This window comes from Canis lupus, chromosome 28 (assembly GCF_048164855.1).
Source record: "Canis lupus baileyi chromosome 28, mCanLup2.hap1, whole genome shotgun sequence".
Lineage (NCBI taxonomy): Eukaryota > Metazoa > Chordata > Mammalia > Carnivora > Canidae > Canis > Canis lupus.
Genome location: NC_132865.1, coordinates 22191890 through 22199796, shown reverse-complemented (window position 1 = coordinate 22199796; position 7907 = coordinate 22191890). Strand labels below are relative to the sequence as shown.

At 42.7% G+C, this 7907-nt stretch overlaps 1 protein-coding gene across 17 annotated transcripts in view; it reads left to right on the top strand.

The window, feature by feature from the left end:
• Nucleotides 1-7907, top strand: part of XKR9 (XK related 9) — a 236409-nt gene that overhangs the window by 39655 nt on the left and 188847 nt on the right. For 8 of the 17 annotated variants that reach the window (XR_012020059.1, XR_012020057.1, XR_012020058.1 and 5 more), the window contains exons 1-3: nt 108-269; nt 4121-4205; nt 5065-5149. The gene's annotated coding sequence lies outside the window, so the exon portion shown is untranslated. Of the gene's footprint in view, nt 1-107; nt 274-4120; nt 4206-5064; nt 5150-7907 lie in introns of those variants that run through there. The other 9 variants (XM_072804282.1, XM_072804277.1, XM_072804274.1 and 6 more) reach the window with 4 other exon arrangements.

The window sequence follows — 7907 nt, the reverse complement described above, 5'->3', positions numbered from 1 at the left end:
GGGCCGGGCGTCACGTGACGCCGCCGGGGCTCCGCAGGCGGAGGCGGGAGGCGGGAGGCGGGAGGCGGGAGGCGGGAGGCGGGCGGCGGGCGAGGGCGCGTGGCGCGTGGCGCGTGGCGCGAGGCGTCTTGAGGCGAGGCTGCGTCCCGCCGGCCGAGCGCTGCCGCGTGTCACGGAGCTTGGCGCCTTCACGGGAGTCTGTGGCCAGGTCATCCCGGTGGACGAGAGACCTTTTGACCCGGGGAGTCTTGTGGCGGAGCACAGGGCAGGCAGGTGTGGGGGGCGCTGCGGGACGCGAGACCCTGGGGCGGGTGGCTTGTTACTTTCGGGCAGCGGCGGGGCGTGGGCGGGGCGTGGGCGTGGGCGTGGGCGGGGGCAGAACGCTGTGCGCCCCCTGTCACGGCGGCAGCTCGTGTTTCCTCAGTGTTTACCGCCGGGCTAACGCCGTCTCGTTTAATCCTCACGACAACACGAAGAGGAAGGCGCTATTTTTGGGGTCTGCCTTACAGATGAGAAAACGGAGACTGGGAGACCTGCCAGTGACAGCTGTGGCCCCCCGCCCCCGCCCCCGGCGTCGGAAGGCTCGTCCCTAGCCCTGGCCCCCGCATTGGCCCCCAGCGCGTCAGACTCGAGGAGCTTGCGGCTCCCGCCTCGTGAGGCTCCTGTGCAGACGCCTAGGTCGGCCCTGAGGCGTTTTCTCCGCGAGGACTTTCTCGCTACTAACTACCGCTCCCTATTAAAAAAAAAAAAGAAATCGAGTTACAGTTTTTACCTAGGAGGAAATGCACAGATCCTACGACCCGTTTCTTTGAATTATGATCATTGTACGTAAGCACAACCTCCAGAGAGATCTGGCATGTATCCCCCGCCGCAGCCCGCCGTCTTTTTCAAAATGAGAAATTGATAGATGCTTGCGCTTTCTAAAACTTAGGAAACGTATTTTAACTTTTTTTTTTCTGCAGATTTTTTTTTTTAAGATTTTATTTATTCATGACAGACAGAGAGAGAGAGAGAGAGGCAGAGACACAGGCAGAGGGAGAAGCAGGCTCCATGCCGGGAGCCCGACGCGGGACTCGATCCAGACACTCTTAGGATCACACCCCAGGCTGAAGGTGGTGCTAAACCAGGGCCACCAGGGCCGCCCTTTGCAGATGTTTCTAAAGAAAATACAATTTGTACAGTATTTTACAAATCGTTAGTTTTTTTTTTTTAATGGCGAAAAAATTTAGATTTATAGCTGGCTGGACTCAGCTTAGATGATCCCAATTTTGTTGGCAACATCCAAAGCATCATAGTCAGGAGCCAGTTGAACATATACTTTCTTTTCTCCATCAGGCCTGATCAAGGTGTTGACCTTGGCCGCATCCATGTCATAGAGCTTCTTCACAGCCTGTTTGGTGCTTATTGGCCTTGACATCCACAATGAACACAAGTGTGTTGTCTTCTATTTTCTTCTCAGTAGTCAGGGGGAACTTGCTGATGGCATAGTGATCAAGCTTGTTTCTCCTGGGGGTGCTCTTTCGAGGATATTTGGGCTGCCTTCGTAGACGCAGGGCCTTGGGTCGTCGTCGGAATGTAGGTGATGTAGGGATCTTCTTTTTTTGTGACTGTGCACGCCTTTCAGAACTACTTTCTTAGCTTTCAAAGGCTTTGGCTTCGGCTTTGGGAGGGGCAGGGGCTTCCTTCTTTTTTTTTTTTTTTTTATGATAGGCACACAGTGAGAGACAGAGAGGCAGAGACACAGGCAGAGGGAGAAGCAGGCTCCATGCACCGGGAGCCCGACGCGGGACTCGATCCCGGGACTCCAGGATCGCGCCCTGGGCCAAAGGCAGGCGCCAAACCGCTGAGGGGCTTCCTTCTTTGTCTTCGGCGCCATCTTCGAGAAAAGGCTAGGTTTTGTTTGTTTTTTTAATAAAGATTTTATTTATTCATGAGAGAGAGAGAGGCAGAGACACAGGCAGAGGGAGAAGCAGGCTCCATTAGGGAATCCAATGTGGGACTCAATCCCAGGTCTCCAGGATCACGCTCTGGGCTGAAGGCAGTGCTAAACCACTAAGCCACCTAGGCTGCCCACAAATCATTGGTTTAATCCAGATTTCTTGAAAGACACACCTGGATTATTTGTGACAAATTTCTTTGCCTTGTGTCTCAAAGATGTACTTTTAATGGAAAAGTGTTTCAAAAATCTTTGCTGAAATAATCATGTAAATTATCCCCTTTGTAATAGGAAGGCAAGCAATATGCCCTTTAAAAAAAATGTTTGGAAGAACCGTCAAAATCCCTCACATCAGGCGTTTTCAGCTCAATTTTATTTATGTGTAGCCATCACTTAATGGCTATTCAGTCAGGAAGCTCCATTTTCCTTTTTTAAATATTTTTTTAAATATTTTTTTAATTTTATGATAGTCACACACAGAGAGAGAGAAGCTGAGACACAGGCAGAGGGAGAAACAGGCTCCATGCACCGGGAGCCCGACGTGGGACTCGATCCCAGGTCTCCAGGATCGTGCCCTGGGCCAAAGGCAGGCGCCAAACCGCTGCGCCACCCAGGGATCCCTCCATTTTCCTTTTTAAAAAACCTCGTGCTAGGGGATCCCTGGGTGGCTCGCCATTAATCCCTGGAGTTCTGGGATTGAGTCCCGCCTTGGGCTTCCTGCATGGAGCCTGCTTTTCCCTCTGCCTGTGTTTCTGCCTCTCTTTCTCTCTATGTCTATCATGAGTTAAAAAAAAATTATAAAACCTCGTGCTAGAAAGTCAACAAACCTTGGAGAAGAGGGTGGAACAGTAATTTCTGGGACTTGTGGGTAGTTGCATTCTTTTATCCCTTGACTTTTTGTTTTAAACTAGAATTTCCCTTGTGGCTTCCATCTCTATTTCTTTTAATTCATTGCCAAGCTCTTCATCTGCCAAATGGACCCAACAAATGATTTAAAATTTAAGTTGCTTCATTTGAGTCATATATACAGACACCAGCAGAAGAAGAGGAGTAGAGGTTGGGTAGTGAACTTGGTTTAGACGAATTGAAATTGGGATGACTGTGGGATATCCTGATAAAGAAATCTATAGACATTTGGGTATATGGGTTGAGCTCAGAAGAGAAATCTAGGCTGCTGCTGCAAAATTGTCTTTGTGGGTATGTCTAAGTAATGTGACTTGAAGTTTAAGCTTCTCCCCAGGAAATACGACCAAAGCTTTTATATTCTGTTCAGTTACATTTACAATCATTTATCATCTGCCTGCAACATGCACAGTATTATTGTAGACATATGGGGTGGGGTGCTAAAATGATAATTGGGTTTCTGGAGGCTTATAATCTGTGAGTACATCCTAGAGAAGTATAACTGAAGTGAAAGGATGGCGAGGAGGAAGGGGAGAATAAATTAATTAGGAAGACCTGGGAAAGCTTAAAGGTAGTGGGGTTTTAAGTTGATTCTTAAAGGACTGATAGAACTTGATCAGATGGAGGTAGGAAGGGCATTCTAAGCAGTAAATAATCTTGAGAAAAGGCTTGGAAGTAGAACAACTGCAGTATTTTGGAAACAGAAACCAACAATCCTATGTTCTTGGGGCATAGGGCTTAAGAAGGTATACAATTTGAAAAAGGTAGGATTATGTTAAAAATTGTTTGTAGATTCTTTATCAGAGTACTTCAAATGTAAGAATCTCCTTCCTTTTCACTTACTATTTACTTGGATATGCTGTGAGGCAAATTGTATTTTCTTAAAACTTAAATTTTGTTTTTTAAAAAATATTTATTGATGAGAGACCCAGAGAAAGAGGCAGAGGGAGAGGCAGTCTCCCTTCGAGGAACCTGGAACTTGATCCCAGGACCCCGGGATCATGACCTGAGCACTCAGACACTCAACCACTGAGCCACCCAGGTGTCCTGAAAACTTAAATTTTGTATACAGTAAAACCTTGTAACCTAGTCAAGTTGTATGAGGAGCTATTATCTCTTCTCTCAATGTGTTAGTTATAAAGGGGTGTACTGTAGTTTCAATGATAAAACTCTCTTATCACTAGAGGAGGAAATCTTACATATGACTAACAGGTGATTTCAGTTTCATTTTAGTATTCATTCTCAAAGGTTTACATGCCCTTTAATGGTACTTGTTTTCAGTGAAGAAGAAACAAAAGATTCCCAGGATGAAGATTTTCCAGGAGAGACTTTGAGTTAAAGAAGACTTTTCTTTTTTATATGACAGGTAAGTCTGTATTTTATGTGTGTTCAATTTGATTGACAAACTAAAGTTTGCTAGTCTTTACTTCTTCAGATGTCGGCTGTATTACATGTACAGTGGGCAAAGGTTATATATTCTGGCTGGCAGCCAGTTAGCCACATAGCTGGGTTGACCTCTGAATGAAATTGGATTAAACTCTCCTATGAAGTCAGCAAGTGTCACAAATTCTCTATAGAGTCAAATTTTGTAGATGGTATTATTTCTCCTAAGGTGATAATTGGAATGGTGATTAACCATAGGGATAGAGATGGACTATCCCTCATATACGTTTATATAACTGTGTTATTGAAGGAGTTGTCTTTCTTAAAGAGAACTGCTATGTTTATTTTCTTTGCTGTGTAGTTTTATTTCTAGTTGGCATTATGTTCTGACTAAATTAGGTATAGAGAGGTTGCCACATCACATTCATCTGTTGAATCTGATGTTTTGCTAATGGAATTTCTAAGCTTCTTAGAAATTATTTTTCCTGTCTTATAAAATTTATTTCAAAACTAGTGTTTTCCGTATGCCTACCAGGTGAAGGAAACTCTCTTTGTGGGGAGAGTGGTTAAGAAATGTACACATGAAGTGCTTAGATATTATAGTCTGTGATGTTAAGGAAATTATGTTTAAAATCAGTTTACTTATTAGAGGTAACTCATCTAAATACCCAGCATCTTTAAGCATTAGTGTTCTGGCCAATAATGCCCTTCTCATAGAGATTGTGAGGATTAAATAAAATGTACGTAAAACACTTCGCACATAGTAAACAGTCAGCAATGATAGCTAGTGTTATTATTGTCTATTCCTCCATTACGTATGTGATGTTCTTTTTCCTCCCTAGAGAGTGAAGCTTAAAAAGTTACATTTTAAAGAATGCTGTTAGAACAGGACTTGGATACACATTAAACACATCCAGTATAACCATGGTAAGGAAGTTGCCAGTATTTTATGGAACTTTTATTTTTTTCTGGAGGACATATTTGAAATCACATTAGATTTTTGAACTAGCTGTTCTTTCCATCTGGAAAGCTTTTCCACATGATACCCGCCTGGCTAATTTCATTACTTAAATGCCACCTTCTCAGTGAGCACTGTCCTGACCATTTAAGACCTGAGCTGAGATCAAAGGTTGGACACTTAACTAAGCCACCCAGGTGCTCTCATCCTGACCATTCTAATTAAAATTGCAGCTCATAATGTGCCTGTCTCTTACTTCCAACTCCTAGGGTCGTGTTTTTCCGTAGCACATATCACCTTCCAATATGATATTTAATTTGCTTATTTTTATTGTGACTATCTTTTTCTGTTAGGATGTAAGTTCTATAAGGGCAGCGATTTAAAAAAATCTCTTTTGTCATTTGATATATCCCAAAGCCTAAAACAGCACATGGTAGACTCCTAGTAAGTATTTAGTTTATTGAACAGAACCTTCTAATTAAATCTCATCCTCCTAAACTCCATGCTTATTTTGGGCATGATGGCTTTCATTTTAAGAAACATGCTGCATGGAAATTCATGGCCTGCTAGATTGGGAAAACTCAGATTTTTAAAATAATTTTTTTCTTCATGTTGGCCACAGCATTATTGTCAGGAAAAATAGTGATAGTGATTTTTCTTTTTTCTGTAAGAAGAGTGAAATACATTTTAATATTATTTTGAAAACTTTTAAACAAAATTCTTATAAGTGGTAGAATGCCAAGAACACTGTAAATATTAGGTTGTGTTTTTAGTAACACTGTCCCCTCCTGGTTTTTATTTATTTATTTTTTTTTAATTTTTTTAATTTTTATTTATTTATGATAGTCACAGAGAGAGAGAGAGAGAGAGAGAGAGAGAGAGAGAGAGAGGCAGAGACACAGGCAGCGGGAGAAGCAGGCTCCATGCACCGGGAGCCTGACGTGGGATTCGATCCCGGGTCTCCAGGATCGCGCCCTGGGCCAAAGGCAGGTGCTAAACCACTGCGCCACCCAGGGATCCCCCCTCCTGGTTTTTAAAGTAATAAATGTTCTTTATAGAACATGTAGGGTGTTAGTCTACTTGGGCTGCCATAATAGAGTAACCGCAAACTATGTGACTTAAACAACGGAAATTTGTTTTTTCACAGTTCTGGAGACTAAAAGTCCAATATCAAGGTGCCAGCTGGGTTGGTTTCTTGCAAGGCCTCTCTTTTTGGGTTGCACATGACTGCCTTCTAGCTGCATCTTCATGTGGCCTTTTCTCTTTGTGTATGGAAGTGGGGTGTGGGGGATATAAATCTCTGTTGTCGCTTCTTTTTATAAGGACACCAGTCCTATTGAATTAGGGCCCTGTCCTTATTACTCCTTTTCATCTCAATTACCTCCTTAGAGGCCTCTAAATACAGTCACATTGGTGGTTAGTACTTCAACATAAGAACTTTGGAGGGAAACAGTTCAGTTCATATAAATAGAAAAGAAGAAGAGGAAAAAATTCATCTGTAATACCATTAATTCCCCAGATAAAACTTATATTAACATTTTTGTATTCCTCCAATCATATTTCCTTTGGATTTTTAAAGCTTTGCAATCATACTATAGTATTTTTTTACTTAACATTTTTTTAAAAGATTTTATTTATTTATTCATGAGAGACACAGAGAGAAAGGCAGAGACATAGAGGGAGAAGCAGGCTTCATGAAGGGAGCCTGACATGAGATTCGATCCCAGGTCTCCAGGATCACACCCTGGGCTGAAGGTGGCGCTAACCCGCTGAGCCACCCGGGCTGCCCCATTTACTTAACATTTTTTTTTTAAAGTTATTTATTTATTTATCTATCTATCTATCTATCTATCTATTTATTTATTTATTTTAGACATAGAGAGAGGGAGGCAGAGACACAGGAGGAGGTAGAAGCAGGCTTCATGCCGGGAGCCCGATTGCACCCGGGACTCCAGGATTGCACCCTGGGCCAAAGGCAGGCGCTAAACCACTGAGCCACCCAGGGATCCCCCTTAACATTTTTTAAAGTGAAGTCAAAGATTGCAAATTCAGATGTTCATAGGATCAGGCAGGCAGGGAAGGTAATAATGGTAATTAACATTTATTGACTGTTTGCCAGGTACTTTTTAGAGGTTTATATGTATTATCTTTCTTAGCCTTCTTATCTTTCTTAGTATTATCTTTCTTAGACAACCCTATGAAGTATATGCCATTATTATTTCCATATTTTAGGTGAAAGAAAATAAGGCATAGGGAGGTAAAAGAACATGTTTGAGGACACATAGCTAGTATATTAGCATTGAGACCCAGCTGCTGAAATGACTGAGGTGGGGTAGCTGGCTACTGTGGTGAACTTGAGAGAGCATGCCCCATTTAGGAGGCATCTACTGCTCATGAGGGAATGTTAGTCTAGTGTAGTAAATCTTTCAGTTTTTTGATACTAGTTAAAAATCTGGATTTTTATATGAAATACTAGCAATTAGGGGATCCCTGGGTGGCGCAGTGGTTTGGCGCCTGCCTTTGGCCCAGGGCGCGATCCTGGAGACTCGGGATCGAATCCCACGTCGGGCTCCCTGCATGGAGCCTGCTTCTCCCTCTGCCTGTGTCTCTGCCTCTCTCTCTCTCTGTGACTATCATGAATAAATAAATAAAATCTTTAAAAAAAAAAAAAAGAAATACTAGCAATTAGGAAAATTAAAGAAAACATTGTTGAATCAAACTTTTTTT